A 21,322-nucleotide genomic window follows, 5' to 3' on the forward strand; every position below is an offset into this window, starting at 1 on the left:
ACCGGGGATGAAGGGGTTAAAAACCCCGGAAAGGGAAATTGGGTGAAAAAGGCACAAAAGAGGCGTCGGTGGCTGTAACAAACCCAAAATTCCGCGGTAAGTGGTTTAAAAAGCAAAATGAAACGGGACAAGGGATTTTAAAAGCCAAAAAAGCACCCCCCAAAAAACTAAGTGGTTTTACAAACAAATGAAACCCCAGGAAAATCCTCTGAAAAGCCCCAAAAATGGGTTTCAGGGTTTTCGATATCCCCAGAGTGGGATGGGTGGTTTGAACGGCCAAAAAAACCCCATCCTAAATAATTTTAAATGCAAAGAAAGGGATAAGTGATTTTAGACTGCCCTGGAAATGGGGTGAGTGGCTGAAAAAGCCCCAAAACTGGGATGAATGTGGCTTTAAATCACCAAAAAAGTCCCTATATAAGTTATTTTTAAATAGGAAACAATAAAAAGGAGAAGTGATTTTAAGATGCTGCCGGAAAGGGATAAGGTTTTAAAAGCCCCAAAGTTGTGGTGAGTGGTTTTAAAAGGAAAAAAATAAAAAAGAAAAGAAAAAAGATAAGTGGGTTTTGAAGCTAAAAAAAAAAAAAAAAAAAAAAAAAAAAAAAAAAAAAAGGGATAAGAGGTTTTCAAAGAGCACAAAAATGGCCTGAGTGGATTCAAAAACCCCAAAACCCAGGATAAGTGGATTTTAAAGTCCCAAAAAATAGGACAAGTGGTTTGAGAAGCAATTAAAAAAAGCCACTGGGATAAGTCATTTTTAAAGCCAAAAAAGGGAGAATAAAAGGTTTTAAAGCCTCGAAATAATGGTATAATGTCATTACGATATTTTCTGGGGTTTTTTTAATATAAATTTTTTTCTTGGGAAGCTGAGAAGCCTCAGACAGGAATGAAAACAAGAATTATTTGATTGTTTGCTCCTGCGTTTACTGCTCTGGAATGTGCTTTGGAGATTGTTCATTAGCAGGTGAATGTTTGATTAATTTTATGTGAATTGGGTTTTTAATGGCCAATTACAGCCAGCTGTGTCAGACTCCCTGAGTCAGTTATGGGTTTATATTTTTCATTCTTGCTAAGATTTATGGGGTTTTTTAGTACAGTTTTAGTATAGTATTTTTAAATATAAGTGCATAAAATAATAAATCAATTTTTTGAAAACATGGAGCCAAATTCTTATCTCTCACCTCGTCCTGGGAACCCTCACAAACACCACAGTATAAGTGGTTTTAAAAACATGGGGGAAAAAACCTATACAGGGTAAGTATTTTCTTAAAGCCAAAAGAACAAAAGTGACAAGTGATTAAAAAAAAAAAAAAAAAGAAAAAGAAAAAAAAAGAGTTGTTGTTGTAATTGGTTTAATAAACCCAAAAAAATCCAGGTAAGTGGTTTTAAACCATAAAAGCAATCCCAGGATATATTATTTATAGAACAAATAAAAAATATAATTGGTTTTGAAAGTCTCAAAAATGGGAAAAGCGATTTTAAAAGTGAAGGGGAAAACAAATAAATTATTTCAAAAGCAAAAGGAACCTTCAGGATAGGCAATTTTAAAAGCCAAAAAAATGTAAAAGCCTCCAAAATGGTGATGTCTTCTTAAAAGGCCCCCAAAATTGGGGAAAGGAGAGGAGAGGAGAAAAGGAAAAAAAGAGAAAGGAAAGAAAAGGAGAAAGGAAAGAAAAGGAGAAAGGAAATAAAAAGTGCTTTTAAAGCAAAACAGAAAAGGAACGAGTGGTTTAAAAGCCCTGCAAAATGGGGAAAGGGTTTCACACACATCCTCCCCCCAAAAAGGAATAAATAATTTTAAAAGCCAAAAAGCGAACAGGATGAGTGAATTCAACAAAACAGGGAAGGGTGGTTTTAAAAGGCCCCAAAATTGTGAAAAGTGTCCCCAAAACTCAAGATAAATCATTCCTAAAGCCAAACCCGAGGGACAACTGCTGCTAAGAGCTCCCCAAAAATGGAATAATGTGTTTTAAAAGCAAAAAAATTTAATAAAGGGTATGAGCAGTTCCAAAAGGGTCCAAAAACCCAGAATAAGTGGCTTTGAAAGGAAAAAACAAAACAAAACCGAAAACCAAAAATAAAACAAACAAACAAACAAAACAAAAAAGAAACCACACACACAAAAACAAGGGAGATAAGTGGTTCAAGGGGCTTTAAAGGCTTTGAAAATGGGAGGAGAGTTTTTAAAAGCAAAAAGACCCAGTGTAAGTGATATAAAAAAAAACCAAAAAAATTTGTGATAATTTGTTTTAAAAGGCTCCAAAACCCGGATGGGCAGTTTTAAAAACCTCAAAAATCGGGTTAAATGGTTTGAAGAGCCTCAGAAATGGGATAAGAGGATTTTAAAGCCCCTCAGAAAAGAGGATCAGTAATTTTAAAAGCTAAAAAGTGGATAAGAGGTTTTAAAGCTCTCAGCTTGGGATAAGCGAGTTTAAAACTCTCCAAAAACAGGATGAGTGATTTTAAATGCAAAAATGCCCAGGATAGGTCTTTAAGTGGGTTTTAAAATATCAGAAAAGAGGATGAGTGATTTTAAAAGCAAAAAAGAACCAAACCCAACCCAACAGCCCTCAAAAAAAAAAAAAAATCCAAAAATTCAGCAGGATAAATGGTTATTAATGCCAAAAAATGGGATAAATGGTTTTAAAACCCCTAAAATAATGGGATAAGTGATAATAGTCAACATCATAAACAAACAAACAAACAAAACAAAGAACTCCAGGAAAAGTATTTTCAAACCCCCAAAAAATGGGACAAGTGATTTTAAAAGGGAAAAATGAGAGAAATTGTTTGATAAACCACAAAAAAAAAAAAAAAATAAGAAGTTTTGATGCAAAAAAACCCCCTGGGATTAATAATTTATTTTTAAAAATAAAATAAAATAAAATAAAATAAAATAAAATAAAATAAAATAAAATAAATAAGATAAATAAAATTAAATTACATTTTAAAAATAAGATTAAAAATTGTACTTGGACCACTGCCCACCATACCATAGATAACTATATAAAAAACGTTTCAAAATATATGCATCCATTTATAAATACAGAAATGCCATTTATAAATATATTAATCTATAAATACACATATATAGAAATATAAGCACATATATAAATATATAAATAGCTTTAACACATATAAATATATAAACACATATATAAATATATAAACATCTATATAAATATATAAACATACAAATATAAAAATATACATAAATGCATTAATAAAATTATTTTAAGTAATAGGATATTTATATAGATTTATATTTCTATAAATATATTAATAAAATATTAATAAATATTTTAAAGTATTTAAATATAAATATATACATTTATTAAAATATATAAATATACAGATATACAAATAGACATACATATATTAAAAATATTTTGTTAAGTAATATTATATATAAATACGTAAATATGCTTATATAAAATATACAGAATCATAACTATATTTAAATATATACATGTATATATAATAAATATAATTATGTTAAATTATACGGAATTTAAATATAGACAAAGAAATATATAAATGTATACAAATATATAAATATATAAATGTATTTTTATAAAGATATATACATTTATATAAATACATAAATATACAAATAAGATTATGTTAAGTAATATTATATAGTAACATATTAATATACACATATTAAAATATATATGATCATAAATATATTTAAATATATGTAAATATAAAAATATGTAAATATACAGATCTATAAATAAAATTATGCTATATGGAATATAAATATGGAAATATATAAATGTATAAATACATAAATAAAATTAGGTGAAGTAATATGAAGCATAATATGAAACATATATATATAAATATATATATAAATCTGTGCAGAAATCCGAGAGTGAAGGAACCTGCACCCCTCCCCATGTCCATGGGCAGCTCCATCTGCCCCCCAGGCACTGCTGATTCCTTTAACACAGGCACCTCTATTTCTGCAGGGTTTGTGCTGTACTGTGATCTATCAGCCCTTCTTCAGTTTTGTGCTGGGGAGTGTTTGTGATTAACATCTTCCATTTGTTATTTCCTGGCTGTTTAATAAATAATTTATTTACAAACAAACCTGACTCACGGTCACTAGGGTGAGTTCTGAACTCCATACGGGTTATCCCTAAATATGCACAGCATATAATAAACATGGTTACACATATGTATTAAAATACCCATTAAATATACGTATTAAACATAGTTAAATACATGTAATAAAATAATGTGAAATGCTTGCATTAAACACAGTTAAACATATGTATTAAAATACATGTTATACATATTAAACTCAGTTAAACATATGTATTAAATTCTATGTTAAATACTTGTATTATACACAGTTAAATACATGTATTAAAATACCCATTAAGTACACGTATTAAACACAGTTAAATATATGTATAAAAATCACATTAAATACACGTATTAAACCCGTTGTGTGTCCTTTGGCCGAGTGGATCTCTGGGCACTGGGTGGGTGGGGTGGGTTTGTGCTCGGGGATCTCCCTGCACACCCCACAGAGAGCTTGGGGCACTTTATGGGGTGTGTGGGGCGTATGGGGTGTATGGGGTGTATGAGGTGTGTGGGGTGTGTGGGGTGTGTGGGATGTGTGGGGTGTGTGGGGTGTGTGGGGTGTATGGGGTGTGTGGGGTGTGTAGGGGTGTAGGGGTGTATGGGGTGTATGAGGTGTGTGGGGTGTGTGGGGTGTGTGGGGTCTATGGGGTGTGTGGGGTGTAGGGGTGTGTGGGGTGTGTGGGGTGTGTGGGGTGTGTGGGGTGTGTGGGGTGTGTGGGGTCTATGGGGTCTATGGGGTGTGTGGGGTGTGTGGGGTGTATGGGGTGTGTGGGGTGTGTGGGGTGTATGGGGTGTGTGGGGTGTGTGGGGTGTGTGGGGTGTGTGGGGTGTATGGGGTGTATGGGGTGTGTGGGGTCTATGGGGTCTGTGGGGTGTGTGGGGTGTAGGGATGTATAGGGTGTATGGGGTGTGTGGGGTGTGTGGGGTGTGTGGGGTCTATGGGGTCTATGGGGTCTATGGGGTGTGTGGGGTGTGTGGGGTGTATGGGGTGTGTGGGGTGTGTGGGGTGTATGGGGTGTGTGGGGTGTGTGGGGTGTGTGGGGTGTGTGGGGTGTATGGGGTGTATGGGGTGTGTGGGGTCTATGGGGTCTGTGGGGTGTGTGGGGTGTAGGGATGTATAGGGTGTATGGGGTGTGTGGGGTGTGTGGGGTGTGTGGGGTGTGTGGGGTCTATGGGGTCTATGGGGTGTATGGGGTGTGTGGGGTGTGTGGGGTGTATGGGGTGTGTGGGGTGTGTGGGGTGTATGGGGTGTGTGGGGTGTGTGGGGTGTGTGGGGTCTATGGGGTCTGTGGGGTCTGTGGGGTCTATGGGGTCTATGGGGTGTGTGGGGTGTGTGGGGTGTATGGGGTGTGTGGGGTGTGTGGGGTGTGTGGGGTGTGTGGGGTGTGTGGGGTCTATGGGGTCTATGGGTGTGTGTGGTGTGTGGGGTGTGTGGGGTGTGTGGGGTGTGTGGGGCGTGTGGGGTGTGGGGGGTGTATGGGGTCTATGGGGTGTGTGGGGTGTGTGGGGTGTGTGGGGCGTGTGGGTGTGTGGGGTGTGTGGGGTGTGTGGGGCGTGTGAGGTTTATGGGGTGTGTGGGGTGTATGGGGTGTATGGGGTGTGTGAGGTGTGTGGGGTGTGTGGGGTGTGTGGGGCGTGTGAGGTTTATGGGGTGTGTGGGGTGTGTGGGGCGTGTGGGGTGTATGGGGTGTGTGGGGTGTAGGGGGTGTATGGGGTGTGTGGGGTGTGTGGGGTGTGTGGGGCGTGTGGGGTGTGTGGGGTGTATGGGGTGTGTGGGATGTGTGGGGCGTGTGGGGTGTGTGGGGTGTGTTGGGTCTATGGGGTGTGTGGGGTCTATGGGGTGTGTGGGGTGTGTGGGGTCTATGGGGTGTGTGGGGTGTGTGGGGTGTATGGGGCGTGTGGGGTGTGTGGGGTGTATGGGGTCCATGGGGTGTGTGGGGTGTATGGGGTGTATGGGGTGTGTGGGGTGTGTGGGGTGTATAGGGCATGTGGGGTGTATGGGGTGTAGGGGTGTGTGGGTGTGTGGGGTGTGTGAGGTTTATGGGGTGTATGGGGTGTATGGGGTCTATGGGGTGTGTGGGGTATGTGGGGTATGTGGGGTGTGTGGGGTGTGTGGGGTCCATGGGGTCTATGGGTGTGTGGGCAACCCTGCCCACCACGGGGAACAACCGCTGGCACACGGGGGGCTGGTGATCCTGGGGGACGAGGGGTGAGGGGTTCAGGGGGTTTGAGGGGTTCAGGGGTGTGAGGAGCTGTGGGGCTGTGAGGGTCTCAGGGAGGTCTGGGGGTCTCGGGGAGGTTTGGGGGTCTCGGGGATGTGAGGAGCTGTGGGGCTGTGAGGGTCTCAGGGAGGTCTGGGGGTCTCAGGGAGGTGTGAGGGTCTCAGGGAGGTCTGGGGGTCTCAGGGAGGTTTGGGGGTCTCGGGGAGGTTTGGGGATCTCGGGGATGTGAGGAGCTTGGGGCTGTGAGGGCTCAGGGAGGTTTGGGGGTCTCAGGGAGGTCTGGGGGTCTCGGGGAGGTTTGGGGATCTCGGGGATGTGAGGAGCTGTGGGGCTGTGAGGGTCTCAGGGAGGTCTGGGGGTCTCGGGGAGGTTTGGGGGTCTCAGGGAGGTTTGGGGGTCTCGGGGAGGTTTGGGGGTCTCGGGGATGTGAGGAGCTGTGGGGCTGTGAGTGTCTCAGGGAGGTTTGGGGGTCTCGGGGAGGTCTGGGGGTCTCAGGGAGGTTTGGGGATCTCAGGGAGGTTTGGGGGTCTCGGGGAGGTTTGGGGGTCTCAGGGAGGTTTGGGGGTCTCAGGGAGGTGTGAGGGTCTCGGGGAGGTTTGGGGGTCTCGGGGAGGTTTGGGGATCTCGGGGATGTGAGGAGCTGTGGGGCTGTGAGGGTCTCAGGGAGGTCTGGGGGTCTCGGGGAGGTTTGGGGGTCTCGGGGAGGTTTGGGGGTCTCGGGGATGTGAGGAGCTGTGGGGCTGTGAGGGTCTCAGGGAGGTTTGGGGGTCTCGGGGAGGTTTGGGGTCTCGGGGAGGTTTGGGGGTCTCGGGGAGGTTTGGGGGTCTCGGGGATGTGAGGAGCTGTGGGGCTGTGAGGGTCTCAGGGAGCTGAAATGTTCCCCAGCTCTGTGCCCGTGGGATGTGGGTCCAACATGTAAATTTTTCACGTACAAAAGTTCTCATGCCAAACACAAAACCTTTTCATATGGAACTATAAAAAACCTTTTCATATGAGATATGCACGTTTTTGCTTCAGGCCTACGCTCTCCCGGGGTCAGAGATCACGGTTCTGATTTAATTTTGACAACAAAAACTATGGCTTTATTGTTGTGGAGGTTATAAATAAAATTAATTCCTTTTCAAACCTGGTTGTTGCTTTTCCTCCCTGTTTTCAATTTCTATGGGAAATTACCCCCATCCCATCCCTTTACTGCAGGGAGCTGCCCCCACAGATTGGAACGTGAGGTGCAGAGCAGAGCTATAATTACCATTAAAAATACAGGATTTTAATTTTATCCCCCTCCTTTCTGAGGACTCGTGGCAGGAAACCCAGCTGCACCTCAGACGTGCTCAGGTGGGAGCACAAGTGTTTCCAAAAATGGTTACAGGGCTCGAGAGCTGCTAAAAGGATTTTCTGCATTTCATCCATCCCCCCTTTGGCGTTTTCTTCTGTTAAAATCATTCTGTTCACTCATTAATTTTTTTTTTTTTTAATTACCCAAATCATCGTAAATTTAAATCCTTCTGGGCAGGCCTAGGAAGGTTGACACAGCTTTGCATGATCCCAAATATTCATCAATTCTCACAGCAACTCCCAGTTTGGTTGGATTTTCTGATTCTTCATTGGTTGAAACAAAAGTACGAACCCACAAGATAACAGCTTTTCTCATGTTATTCTCTCTTTTCCAGTAACAAGGCAAAATTAAATCAGCAAAAACCAAACTAACAACACGTAAAATGGTTTGTTTTACATAATTCTGTTAATATTTGGTCTCCCAACAAGTTGCTGTGGATGAAAACACAAACAAATCACCAAAATCAATAAACTATAACACAAGTGATGATGGGGGCGGTTAAAAGTCCCATCAGTTTCTGTTCCTGTAAAAGGAAAAGTGAAAGTTCGACCTGCTACAGACGGATCATTATAAAAGAAAAAAAAACAAAAATCCCAAAATAAAACAAAACAAAGCAAAAATCCCATACACACACAGAAAAAAAAGAAAAAAAAAAAAAAAAAGGAACAATCCACAGAGTGTTGATTCAGTTCTGCTGCACAACCGCAGAAGTCACTGAAAGCGCCCAAAAGCCGTGATCTCATCTGGCTCTGGCTTTTCTCATCAAACCCGCCGGCAGCCTCCCCACCCCGGCTCCTGAATTCCATTTTCTGTGCCCGGGGAGCGCCGGCATTCCCAGGAAATAGAGCAACCAAAGCAAAGGCTCCCGGGATTTGGGAACCTCTGCTTGGCTTGGCCGCACCGCGCGGTCACTGGGGTGAGAGCCCCGGTGGAAATGGTTCAGGTTTAATGATTAATGTTTCATGTGCAAGGTTAAATGATGAACTTTTCATGTTCAATGTTAAATGATTAACTTGTCATGTTCAATGTTTCATGTTTCATGTTCCATGTTTCATGTTTCATATTCAATGTGTCATGTCTCACGTTCCATGTTTCATGTTCAGTGTTTAATATTCAATATTTCATGTCTCATGCTCAATGTTCCATGTTTCATGTTCAATGTTTGATGTTCCATGTTCAATGTTCCACGTTTAATATTCAATGTTCAATGTTCCATGTTCCATGTTTCATGTTCCATGTTCAACATTCAGTGTGTCATGTTCAGTGTTCAATGTTCAATGTTCCGTCTTCCATCTTCCATCTTCCATGTTCAATGTTCAATGTTCCATGTTTCATGTTTCATGTTCAATATTCAGTGTGTCATGTTAAATGTTCAGTGTTCAATGTTCCATGTTCCATATTCAATGTTCCGTATTCAATGTTCTATTTTCAATGTTCCATGTTTCATGTTCAATGTCCAATATTCAATGCTCAATGTTCAATGTTCCATGTTTCGTGTTCTATGTTTTATGTTCCATGTTCAATGTTTTGTGTTCCATGTTCAATATTCAATACTCAATGTTCAATATTCAATGTTCTATGTTCCATGTTCAAGGTTCAATAATCAAGGTTAAATGTTCCATGTTTCATGTTCCATGTTCAATGTTCCATGTTCCATGTTTCAATGTTCAATGTTCAATGTTCATGTTCAGTGTTCCATGTTCAGTATTTCAATTCAATGCTTAATATTCAATGTTCAATGTTTCACGTTTCATGTCTCATGTTCCATGTTCAATGTTCAGTGTTTCATGGTTCTTGTTCCATGTTCCACATTTGATGTTCCATGTTCAATGTTCCATGCTGCATGTTTAATGTTTCGTGTTCCATGTTCAATGTTCAATTTTCAATGTTTCATGTTTCATGTTCTATGTTCCATGTTTCGTGTTCCATGTTCAATGTTCAATGTTCAATGTTCAATGTTCAATTTTCAATGTTTCATGTTTCATGTTCTATGTTCCATGTTTCGTGTTCCATGTTTCGTGTTCCATGTTCAATGTTCAGTGTTCAATATTCAATGCTCAATGTTCAATGTTCAATTTTCAATGTTTCATGTTTCATGTTCTATGTTCCATGTTTCGTGTTCCATGTTTCGTGTTCCATGTTCAATGTTCAGTGTTCAATATTCAATGCTCAATGTTCAATGTTCAATTTTCAATGTTTCATGTTCTATGTTCCATGTTCCATGTTTTATGTTCCATGTTCAATTTTCAATGTTTTATGTTCTATGTTCCATGTTTCGTGTTCCATGTTTTATGTTCTATGTTCAATTTTCAATGTTTCATGTTCTATGTTCCATGTTCCATGTTTTATGTTCCATGTTCAATTTTCAATGTTCAATTTTCAATGTTTCATGTTCTATGTTCCATGTTTCATGTTCCATGTTTCATGTTCCATGTTTTATGTTCCATGTTCAATTTTCAATGTTTCACACTCTATGTTCCATGTTTCGTGTCCCGTGTTTTATGTTCCATGTTCAATCCGGCAGCTCCGGGAATTTGGGTTTGTGCTGTAACAAACCCCAGAGCTGTGACGCCCCAGGGGTGGGGATGGGGGTCCTGGGCTGCTCCCAGTGCTGAGATCCGGGAGCCAGGAATGACCCGAGGGAGCAGCAGTGACCCCGATCAGTGTCTCAGACCCTTATCAGTGGGTCAGACCCTTATCAGAGTCACAGATAACGCTTGCTCCGGACATTTTAACTCTTTGCTGCCCACCCAGGTCCCCAAAACCCTGCTGCACTAGAGCTGACTGGATTTAAATTCATGGCCAGATTTTATTGCCCCCACGGCATCACTTGTTACCAAAAATCGGTAAAATAAAACTCCTTCACACCAGCACAGCATTAAACAGCAGGAATTCTGCACCTGGCCGGATGCACGGGGGGATTTCTCCTCCCAACCATGGTGTGTGCTGAGCACAGAAGGAGCTCCTGTTTAGATCCTGTATGTCACACACAGATTCACTGATTTTCCCGGAATAAACGCCCCGAGGATCTGCTGGTAACCAAGCATCTTACAACACTTAGCAAATTAAATATTAATTTCAGCAGCACTGCTGAGCCTGCCCTCAGTGCCAGTGGGGCATGGGGAGCTCCTGGCCGAGTCCCAACCCCAAAATGTGCCAGTGCCCTCCTGCCTGGGCAGCTCTGCAAAGTCAGTTTGCCAATGATCCCCAGGAATTCCCTGTCCTGCCAGCCCTGGAGGGGCCTTCTGCCTCCCTTGGGATTATCTGCAAACAAATCTCATTTTTCAATGACTGAGCTACCAATTCCTGCTGTATTTGTGCTCATTACATTCCTTTGCAAACTGCCCACTGTATTCTCTATTTCCCAACGTGTTTCCTGTGTTCCAGCTCTGTTATTCATTAGCTGTGCAGTTACCTGCCCACGCCAGGTCACCAATCACCTGCTGGGGTTTCTGGGGCTCCAGCCATGGGGCAGGCTGTGCTGGCCACTGGTATTTGGGGTTGTCCCAGGACATCCCAGTGGTGCAGGCTCCCTTTCCCAGCTGCTCTGTCAGCTCAGGGACTCCCTGGAATGGCTGGGGACTCTCCCACCTCTCCTCACAAGGGCACTGCAGACGCTTCTGCCCTTTGTAGGATTTTGGCCAATTCCTCCCTTGTGCTTCACAGGGGCCTGGGGGAACCTGATCTGTCAGAATTCAGGGCATCCCTCTGCCAGGACCCTGCCAGGGGGCTCAGAGACCCTGGCACAGAGCCCAGGACACCTGTGGTTTTGATTATGATCCATGGAGTGAATTACCAACCTTGTATGAGGATCTGCAAACCACAAAAGTCTAAGTAGAATAATAATTGGTTTGTCACAGGGTGAAAAATAGATTTTTGGGGTTTTTTTTAGAATGGGGGTTCAGGAGGGCAAGATGGAGGAATTGGGGTGTGTCCAGCCTTTCTCCTTCTTCTTCTTCTTCTTCTTGGCCTCCATCTTCTGCTGTGATGGTGGCACTTTGGGATTGGTTTAGAGCAGAAGCTCACTGTCTAACACAGGTGATAGGGATTGGGAAGTAACTGTAAATATTGCACACGTAGTTTTTGGTATAAAACGATAACACCACCCTGGGCAGGCAGAGTGCCTCTGTCTGTCCTGCTGAGCTGATCTCTGCAGGCCAGGAGAAAGAACTTTATAGCTAAGGAACAATAAACTACCTTGAGAACGAGAAGTGAAGAGCTCTGACTCCTTCTTTGACTGCTGGGCTGGGAAAAGAGACTTTGTGACCCATCTCAGAGTCACTGCGAGCAGCAGAGACCCCGAGACTGGCTGTGCTCCAGAGGGGTCCCCAAACCTCCGCGCTGTCCTGCTGTCCTGCTGTCCTGGGGCACGCTGGCACTGCTGGTGGCACCCCGTGCCCTGCTCCTTGTGTCCGCCCAGCTGTGCCCAGCTGTGGCACAGAGCAGCTTTGGTGCTCCCCAGCTCCAAACCCCCGCAGCTCCAGCAGCCCTTGGTTCATCCCTCACCAGCACTGTCCAAGCCCTGGAAAGTTCTGGATTCTCTCCCTCCAGAGCAAACCATTTCCAGCACTGTGGGGCCGGAGTGTCACAGGAACAGGCACCTCAGGAGGGAGCACCTGTGTCCCTGCCAGGGGTGCCAGGGCGTGCCAGCTGCAGCCAGGGCTGCAGGGGTGCCTGGGACTGTTCTATAAAAACATTATACTGGGTTTTATATCATTTATAAAACTAAAACTAAAACTAAAACTAAAACTAAAACTAAAACTAAAACTAAAACTAAAACTAAAACTAAAATAAACATAAACATAAATTTAAAATAAACTTAAGAATAAAAATAAAAAAAAGATAAAATAAAAATATAACTATAACTATAACTAACTGTACCTGTAACTGTAACTGTAGCTATAACTGTAACTGTACCTGTAACTGTAACTGTAACTGTAACTGTAACTGTAACTATAACTGTAACTGTAACTGTAAATATAGATATAGATATAGATATAGATATAGATATAGATATAGATATAGATATAGATATAGATATAGATATAGATACAAATATAAATGAACCTATAAATATAAATATAAATATAAATATAAAACTGGTTTAAAATATATATTGGTTAAAACTGGTTATAAATATATAAATATAAATATATAACCATATATTTGTTGTGGATATATAAATATATATAGCTATATATATTTTATATATATAACTTATTTTAATAAGTTAACAAGTTAATATAACTTACTTTTAATAATTTATATATATTAAAAATACATATATTTTTACCCTTAAGTCTGCTCCCCACTCTGCTTTTGAACTGCCAGCACTGCTGGGCAGTGTGTGACCCACACTCCTTCCGTAACCCAATCCCAAAGATGTTCTCAGCTTTTCCACAGCTCTCCCTGCCCGTCCCTGCACAGAAGGTGGTGTTTGCGGTGTCTGTGGTGTTTGTGGTGTTTGTGGTGTTTGTGGTGTTTGCCTCCCTTGTTTGGCCTCAGGCTGGCCCCCTTTGATCAGCCAGGCCCCGAGGCCGCAGCATTCCCTGCAGCCCCGGGTGTTCCTCTTTTGACCCCTGACACATAAAATCCTCAATGCCTTTTGGTCCAGGTGTTGCATTTTGAACCCCCATCCCAGAGAGATCTCGGAACACCCAATTTTTCAGACAGACCTCTCCCCTGGCAGGGGCTGGGCGTTGGGGCAGCTCTGAAATTGATGTTTTCCCTCTGTTTTCCTGATTTAAATGGCAGAGGCTGGAACAAAGGCCTGTTCCCTTCCTCCCTGCTGCACCCACAGTGCCAGGACCCAGAGCATCCCTCTGTCTGTCCTGAGCAGCCCAGACCCTGCTGGGGTCTCAGGGACCCTGGCACAGAGCCCAAAACACCTGTGGGTTTGATTATGACCCATGGAGCAAATTACCAGCCTCGTATGAAGATCTGCAAGCCACAACAGTTTAGGTAGAATAATAGTGAAATTATCACGAGGTGGAAAAGTAGATTTTGGGGTCTTTGGTATGGGGGTTCAGGAGGCAAGAAGAAGGGATCTGGGCGTGTCCAGCATTTCTCCTTCTTCTTCTTGGCCTCCATCTTCTGCTGTGATGGTGGCACTTACATATTGATTTAGAGTAGGAGCTCACTGTCTAACACAGGTGATGGGTATTGGGAAGTAATAGTAAATATTGTACATGTAGTTTTTAGTATAAAGACATAACACTGCCCCGGGGGCAGGCAGAGTGCCTGAACTGTCTTACTGAGTGACCTCGGCAGGGCAGGCAAAAATTTTTTATAGATAAGGAACAATAAACAACCTTGAGACTGAGAAATGAAGAGCTCTGACTCCTTCCTCAATGGCTGGGCTGGGAAAAGAGACTTTTCAACACATCTCAGGGTCACTGTGAGCAGCCAAAGATCCCGACAGCACGGCAGCTCCCAGCTCAGTTCTGCCCTGCAGGACTGAAACACCCAAGAAGCTGCTCCCCATCAATCACAAATTTACCTTTTCCTTCCCCGTTTGTTGCAGCCAGGGGCTCAGCTGAGGATGAGGCCCTTGGTCCCCACCAGGGAATGGTTCACCTCCATCTCAGGAGCCGGATGGTTTGGAGAGCTGGTTTGGGATCCTGGCTGGGGGACATTCCCTTTTCCAACATCCCCTTTATTCACAAATTCAGCCACCAGGTATCACAGCACTCCCCCCATTGCTTCCCAGTGAGGGCGTCCTGCCCCAGCTTCCCCCAGAGCTTCCCTTGGCATCCTAGGGGGAATTCTCTCCAGAACCCCCCCTGTCACCCCATAGGCCACTTCCCATTCAAACCCTGTGGCTTTCCAAACCCACTCCCGGGCAGGACCATCCCAAACTGTGCCATTCCAAACCCATTCCCAGGTGAGATCGTTGGAAATGTGCCATTCCAAACCTATTCCCAAATAGGGCATTCCAAACTGTGCCACTCCAAACCTATTCCCAAATAGGGCATTCCAAACTGTGCCATTCCAAACCCACTTCCAGCTGGGATCATCCCAAACTGTGCCATTCCAAACCCATTCCCAGGTGAGATCGTTGGAAATGTGCCATTCCAAACCTATTCCCAAATAGGGCATTCCAAACTGTGCCATTCCAAACCCGTTCCCGGGCAGGAGCTCCCAGAAGGGCCCCCCAAACCCCCAAGAACCCTTGGAGCCCACCCTGGGCAGCTTTTTCTGCCCCTTCCCATTCCAAGGGAGGCTGCCCTGCTCCTGCCAGGCTCCTGCTCCCGTTTCCTGCCCTCTGGGGATCGCAGCTTCCCCCAAAAATCCCTCCAGGCCCCCTGATCCCTCGGACCCGCTGAAATTCAGGAGCAGGTCCCACCCAGCTGTTACCAGAAATGGGTGAAACCGAAACCCCCGAGCCCCAAGGGACAGAATTGCTGCTCCCAACGCCACCCCGGCCCCAGGATTTCATTTCCTCTGGTTTCTGGCAGCACAGCCGGCGTTTCCTCAGGGCTGGGTTTGCCTTGGGAGCGCTGCTGTGGGGACAGAGGCACCGAGTGACCCTGAGGATGCGGGAAAAGGTGGAAACGTCCTTCCAGACCCGATCCCACCCCTCGGGTGCCCGAGCCCCCCAGGTCCCAGCAGGAGCCGGGTCCAGTCTCTCCCTCCCTGCAGATCCCCGATCGAGGGATGGAATTCCTACTTTTTCAGGAATTCAGCACTTCCAGCCCCACAAACTCCCGTCCTTGGAGCCACCTCAGCGTGCCAACCCCCCCGCGCTCCCGGCTCCGCGCTAATTTGAGGAATTTAATTGGGAAAACGGCTCCCGGCCGCGTGATCTTATCTGAAAGGAGAGAAGAAAAGGGGAATTGGGGAATTTTCCTGGCTCTCGGAGCACAAAGGAGCGCGCCCAGCGCCTCCCCCCCGTGTCCCGTCCTGCCGACCCCGATCCGGCGGCTCCTGCACGTGGGCTCCCGAAACGTGGAACTGGGACAGCCCAAAAAAGCCGCAGCAGCCGGGGGTGGCGCGGAGGTGACACGGTGACACCGCCGGCAGCGCCGCCAGCAGCCTCGGGCGGGATTCTGGGGGTGTCTGGGGATATTCCTCCTGGAAAGAGCTGTCCTGAGGGGGCTAAAAGCGGCTGGAGGTGGCGCTGGGGACACGGGCAAAGGTGGCAATGGGGACACGGGCAGTGGTGGCAATGGGGACACCTGGAGTCAGTGGTGGCTCTAGGGACACGGGCAGTGATGGCTCTGGGGACACGGGCAGTGATGGCCCTGGGGACACGGGCAGCGGTGGCACTGGGGACACGGGCAGTGATGGCCCTGGGGACACGGGCAGCGGTGGCACTGGGGACACGGGCAGAGGCGGCAATGGGGACACGGGCAGAGGTGGCAATGGGGACACGGGCAGTGGTGGCACTGGGGACACGGGCAGAGGTGGCAATGGGGACACGGGCAGCGGTGGCTCTGGGGACACGGGCAGTGGTGGCTCTAGGGACACGGGCAGTGGTGGCACTGGGGACACGGGCAGCGGTGGCTCTGGGGACACGGGCAGTGGTGGCTCTAGGGACACGGGCAGTGGTGGCACTGGGGACACCTGGAGTCAGTGGTGGCACTGGCGACACGGGCAGAGGTGGCAATGGGGACATGGGCAGTGGTGGCCCTGGGGACAGGTGACACCGGGGACTGTCCCATCTCCGCGGTGCCGCCCTGGCCCAGTTTCCCCTCCCAGCTCCGTGGGCAGATGGAGCGCGTGTCTGGGGGGGGGGGGGGGCCTGTCCCCATTCCCGTGGGAGCGCCACCATCTGTCCCCTGCTCGGTGACATCCGGCCGGGGGACACTCCCAGCGCTCCCAGCGCTCCCAGCGCTCCGGCTCACTGGGAAGGGAGGGGAGCTCCCTGCATGGACTGGGCCGCACTGGGAGCAGCTGGGGGCTGCAGGTGCCCCCCAGGTGTGTGAATATCCCCCTCCCACCCCCAGCCTCATTCACATTTTTTACTAATTTCTACATTTTTTAACTCATTCCCACATTAACTCATATTTTTTGGCATTTGTTTATTTGGGGAAGGGGGGACACTGTGGGGAGGACACGCGGTGGCCCCGGCTGTCACCAGAGCCCTGTCATGGTTCAACCACGACAAAGAGCCCAGAAGAGTCTCCTTCCTCCCCTCCCTCCCTCCCTTCCTCTTCCTCCCTCCCTGCCCTTCCTCCTAATTAAAGGGAATAAATAGAATAGAATAGAAATAAATAGAATTAAACGGAATAGGAAGAGCAGAATGGGGTAGGAGAACCGGACTGAGCAGAAGAATAATAACTGGAATAACTTAAATAGAATAAAATAAAACAGAAAGAATAATGAATGGCATAGAAAAAAAATAAAATAAATAGACTTAAAGAAACTTCTGGCCTTAAATACGAACACGGGGCAGGGCACCGGTGGGACTGGCAGGGAGTGGGAAATGCCCTGAGGGACATTCCAAAGGTACTTCAGCATCTGAAGAGAACACGGAGAACCCTCCCAGAGGGACTTTCAAAGGTCCAAAGATGCTTCGAGGCCCCAGGGACACGGAGAACATCCCCGGGGGATTTTCCATGGTGCAAAGTTACACGGAGAATTCATCCCAGAGGGATTTCCCAGGCTCTGGGAGAACCGGGAAGCACCGGAGGACACGGCAAGGTCCAGAGGGACACGGAGAAGTGTCCTGGAGAGACTCTGAGGTGTGAAAGGCACATGGACAAACAGCCCCGAGGGACTGCCCGAGGTCCAGGGGGACGTGGGCAAACACCCCAGGTGCTGTAAGATCCAGAGGGAACACGGAGACACATCCCGGAGGGATTGCCCGAGGTCCAAAGGGACACGGAGAAATCCCCGGGTTCCAGAAGCCTCCGGGGGTGCCCCGGCGTGGGCGCGGCACCGGCGGGGGCCACACCCACCGGGGCGACACCCACCGGGATGACACCCACCGTGGGCCACACCCACCGGGGCCACACCCACCGGGGCCACACCGGGATGGCCCGGCTACCGCTGGGCACCCGCCGGGAGCTCCCTGTCCCCGAGGGCCTCCCCAGCCCTGAGCACGCCCCTGTCCCCAGGCACGGCCCCATCACTGTGAGGGCGCCTCTCATTGAGCAGGTCCCCGTCCATGAGGGGGTCCCCATCCCCACAGGGCTCCCTGTCCCTGTCCCTGTCCCTGAGCGAGTCTCCATCCCCACCGGGGTCCCCAGCCCCATCCCTGTCCCTGTCCCTGAGCGAGTCCCCATCCCCACAGGGCTCCCTGTCCCTGTCCCCACCCCTGTCCCTGAGCGAGTCCCCATCCCCACGGGGGTCCCCATCCCCATCCCCATCACCCATCACCCTATCGCTGAGTGGGTCCCCATCCCCACGGGGGTCCCTATCCCCATCCCCATCCCCACGGGGGTCCCCATCCCCACGGGGGTCCCCATCCCCATCCCCATCCCCATCCCCATCACCCATCACCCTATCGCTGAGTGGGTCCCCATCCCCACGGGGGTCCCTGTCCCTGCAGGGGTCCCGATCCCTGTCCCTGTCCCTAAGCAGGTCCCTGTTCCCACATGGGTCCCTGTCCCTGTCCCCGCGGGTATCCCTACCCTTGTCCCCGTCCCCGCGGGGGTCTCTGTCTCCACGGGGGTCCCTGTCCCTGTCGCTGTCCCCGTCCCCGTCCCCACGAGGGTCCCTGTCCCTGTCCCCGTCCTCGCGGGGGTGTCTGTCTCCACGGGTGTCCCTGTCCCTGTCACTGTCCCTGTCCCCATCCCCACGGGGGTTCCTGTCGCTGTCGCTGTCCCCGTCCCCACGAGGGTCCCTGTCCCTGTCCCCGTCCCTGTCCCTGTCCCCGTCCTCGCGGGGGTGTCTGTCTCCATGGGGGTTCCTGTCCCTGTCGCTGTCCCTGTCTCCATGAGGGTCCCTGTGGCTGTCCCTGTCCCTGTCCCCGCGGGTGTCCCTACCCTTGTCCCCGTCCCCACAAGGGTCCCTGTCCCTACCCTTGTCCCTGTCCTTGTCCCCGTCCCCGCGGCTGTCGCTACCCTTGTCCCTGTCCCCGTGCCCGTCCCCGCGGGCCCCGAGGCGGCGGGCCTGGCACTGCCGCCGTGTCCGGCGGTGCGAGCTGAGGCTGGCCCGGGGGGCGAAGGCGCGGCCGCAGCGGGCGCAGGGGAAGGGCCGCAGGCCGAGCGGCCGCGGCGGTGCAGGGAGAGGTGGCCGCGGTGCAGGAACACGCGGCCGCACTCGGGGCACGGCAGGGCGCGGCGCTGCCGCCGGTGCAGCTCCAGGCTCTCCCTCCAGCTGAAGCTGCGCCCGCAGGGGCCGCACACGAAGGGCCGCTCCCCGTCCGCTCCCGGCGCCGCCCGCGCCCGGTGCGAGTCGCGGTGCCGCAGCAGGTCCCCGAGCAGGCAGAAGCTGCGGCCGCACTCGGCGCAGCCGTGCCGGGCCCGGTTCCCCCGGCGCAGCTTCTTGTGCGCCAGGAGGCTGCGGCGGTGCCGGAAGGATTTGCCGCAGGTGCCGCACAGGTACGGCCGGCCCGGGGGCGCCTCGGCCCCGCCGCTGCCGCCGCCGAGGAGCCCCGAGGCCGCCGGTACCGGCCGGGAGAGGGCCCTGGCGCGGCGGCCCCGCGCGGTGTCACGGCAGCCGGAGCGGGGGACGCCGGAGCCCGATCGCCAGCGTCCCCCGGCGCCATCCTTGCTGTCAGAGCTGCTCCGGGCACCTGCTGGGGACACGGGGTCACCGAGGGGGAGTCCCGGACCCCCGGCCGCTGCCACGACCACCCCGTGACACCGTGGGGGCCTCCAGCCCAGCCCGGCCCGGGGGTGTCACCCCGGGGCTCTGGCCAGGGCCGCCCCCAGCCCCACAGGGTTCCCCACGGGGTGTCCCGGTCACTCACAGCTGTCGGTGGTGTCGCTGCTGTCGCTGTCTCCGCTGTGCTCCCCAGCGCAGGGCGCCCCCCCGTGTGACTCCTCCTTCATGTGGGGGAGCTTGGAGTTGGGGTCTGTGAGGGAGAGAGGACCCTCAGAGCCCCCGCCATGCCCGGGGAGGGTCACGGTCACTGGGAACCGTCACCAGGCCGGGGGCTGTGCTAGGGGCGGGGGGCCGAAGCACCGCCAGCCCTGGGCACCTCCAGCCCATGGCGCCCCCAGCCCCATGGCACCCCCTGCCCTGTCACCCCCAGCCCATGGCACCCTCAATCCATGGCACCCCCAGCCCATGACTCACCCCCTGCCCATGTCACCCTCAGCCCGTGTCACCCAGCTCCGGGCACCCCCAGCCCCATGGCACCCCGAGCCCCATGGCACCCTCAATCCATGGCATCCCCATCCCCGTGGCACCCTCATCCCCGTGGCATCCCCAGTCCCGTGGCACCCCCAGTCCTGTGACACTCCAGCCCTGGACACCCCAGCCCCATGGCACCCCCAGCCCCATGGCACCCCCACCTCCACGGCACCCCCAGTCCTGTGACACTCCAGCCCTGGACACCCCCATCCCCGGGGCACCCCCAGCCCGTGCCACCCCCAGCCCTGGGCACCCTCCCAGCCCCTGTCACCCCTAACCTGGGCACCCCCAGCCCGTGTCACCCCCAGCCCCACGCCTCCGTCCCTCACCCAGGCTGGCCACCATGTCGTAGTTGTCGCACATGACCCGCCGGTGCAGCGCCCGCTGCCAGGGCGCCAGCAGCGCCCACTCCTCGGGGGAGAAGTGCACGGCCACCTCCTCGAATGTCACCTCGGGGGTCGCCCCCTGGCAGGGACAGCGGGGGGCTCAGGGGGGGCCCTCGCTGCGCTCCCCGTGCGGGTCCCCGGGCTCTGGGGGCCCGAGCCCCGCTAATCCCTATGGGGACAGCCCCGGTACCCCCAGCCCTCCGCAGGGCCCCCGGAGCCCCCCGCCCCCGGCGCGCCCCGGGCTCGGCCCGGGCTCACCCGCGGCATGGCCGGATGGCGGCGGCGGCGGCGGAAGGGGCCGGGCCGGGGGAGAGCGCCGGAACCGGGGCTGGGGGCAGCGGGGGGCCCGGGCGAGGGGCGGCTCTGCGGTGCGGCGGGGGCCGGGATCCGGCTCCTTCCCGTGCCCGGCGGGTACCGGGATCCGGCTCCTTCCCGTGCCCAGCGGGTACCGGGATCCGGCTCCTTCCCGTGCCCGGTGGGTACCGGGATCCGGCTCCTTCCCGTGCCCGGTGAGCCCGGGATCCGGCTCCTTCCCGTGCCCGGCGGGTACCGGGATCCGGCTCCTTCCCGTGCCCGGCGGGTACCGGGATCCGGCTCCTTCCCGTGCCCGGTGAGCCCGGGATCCGGCTCCTTCCCGTGCCCGGCGGGTACCGGGATCCGGCTCCTTCCCGTGCCCGGCGGGTACTGGGATCCGGCTCCTTCCCGTGCCCGGCGGGTACCGGGATCCGGCTCCTTCCCGTGCCCGGCGGGTACTGGGATCCGGCTCCTTCCCGTGCCCGGCGGGTACCGGGATCCGGCTCCTTCCCGTGCCCGGCGGGTACTGGGATCCGGCTCCTTCCCGTGTTCAGCGGGTACCGGGATCCGGCTCCTTCCCGTGCCCGGCGGGTACCGGGATCCGGCCCCGCTCGCCCACCCGGCAGCGTCACCCGCGCCCCAAACGGGGGCCCCTCGGGACACGACCCCCGTTCGAGTCAGCCCCCCAAATCCCGAGGGTCCGGCCTGGTGACCCCCGGGATGCAGGAACCCCGCACTGGAGC

The sequence above is a fragment of the Melospiza georgiana genome, chromosome 1 (assembly GCF_028018845.1).
Source record: "Melospiza georgiana isolate bMelGeo1 chromosome 1, bMelGeo1.pri, whole genome shotgun sequence".
NCBI lineage: Eukaryota > Metazoa > Chordata > Aves > Passeriformes > Passerellidae > Melospiza > Melospiza georgiana.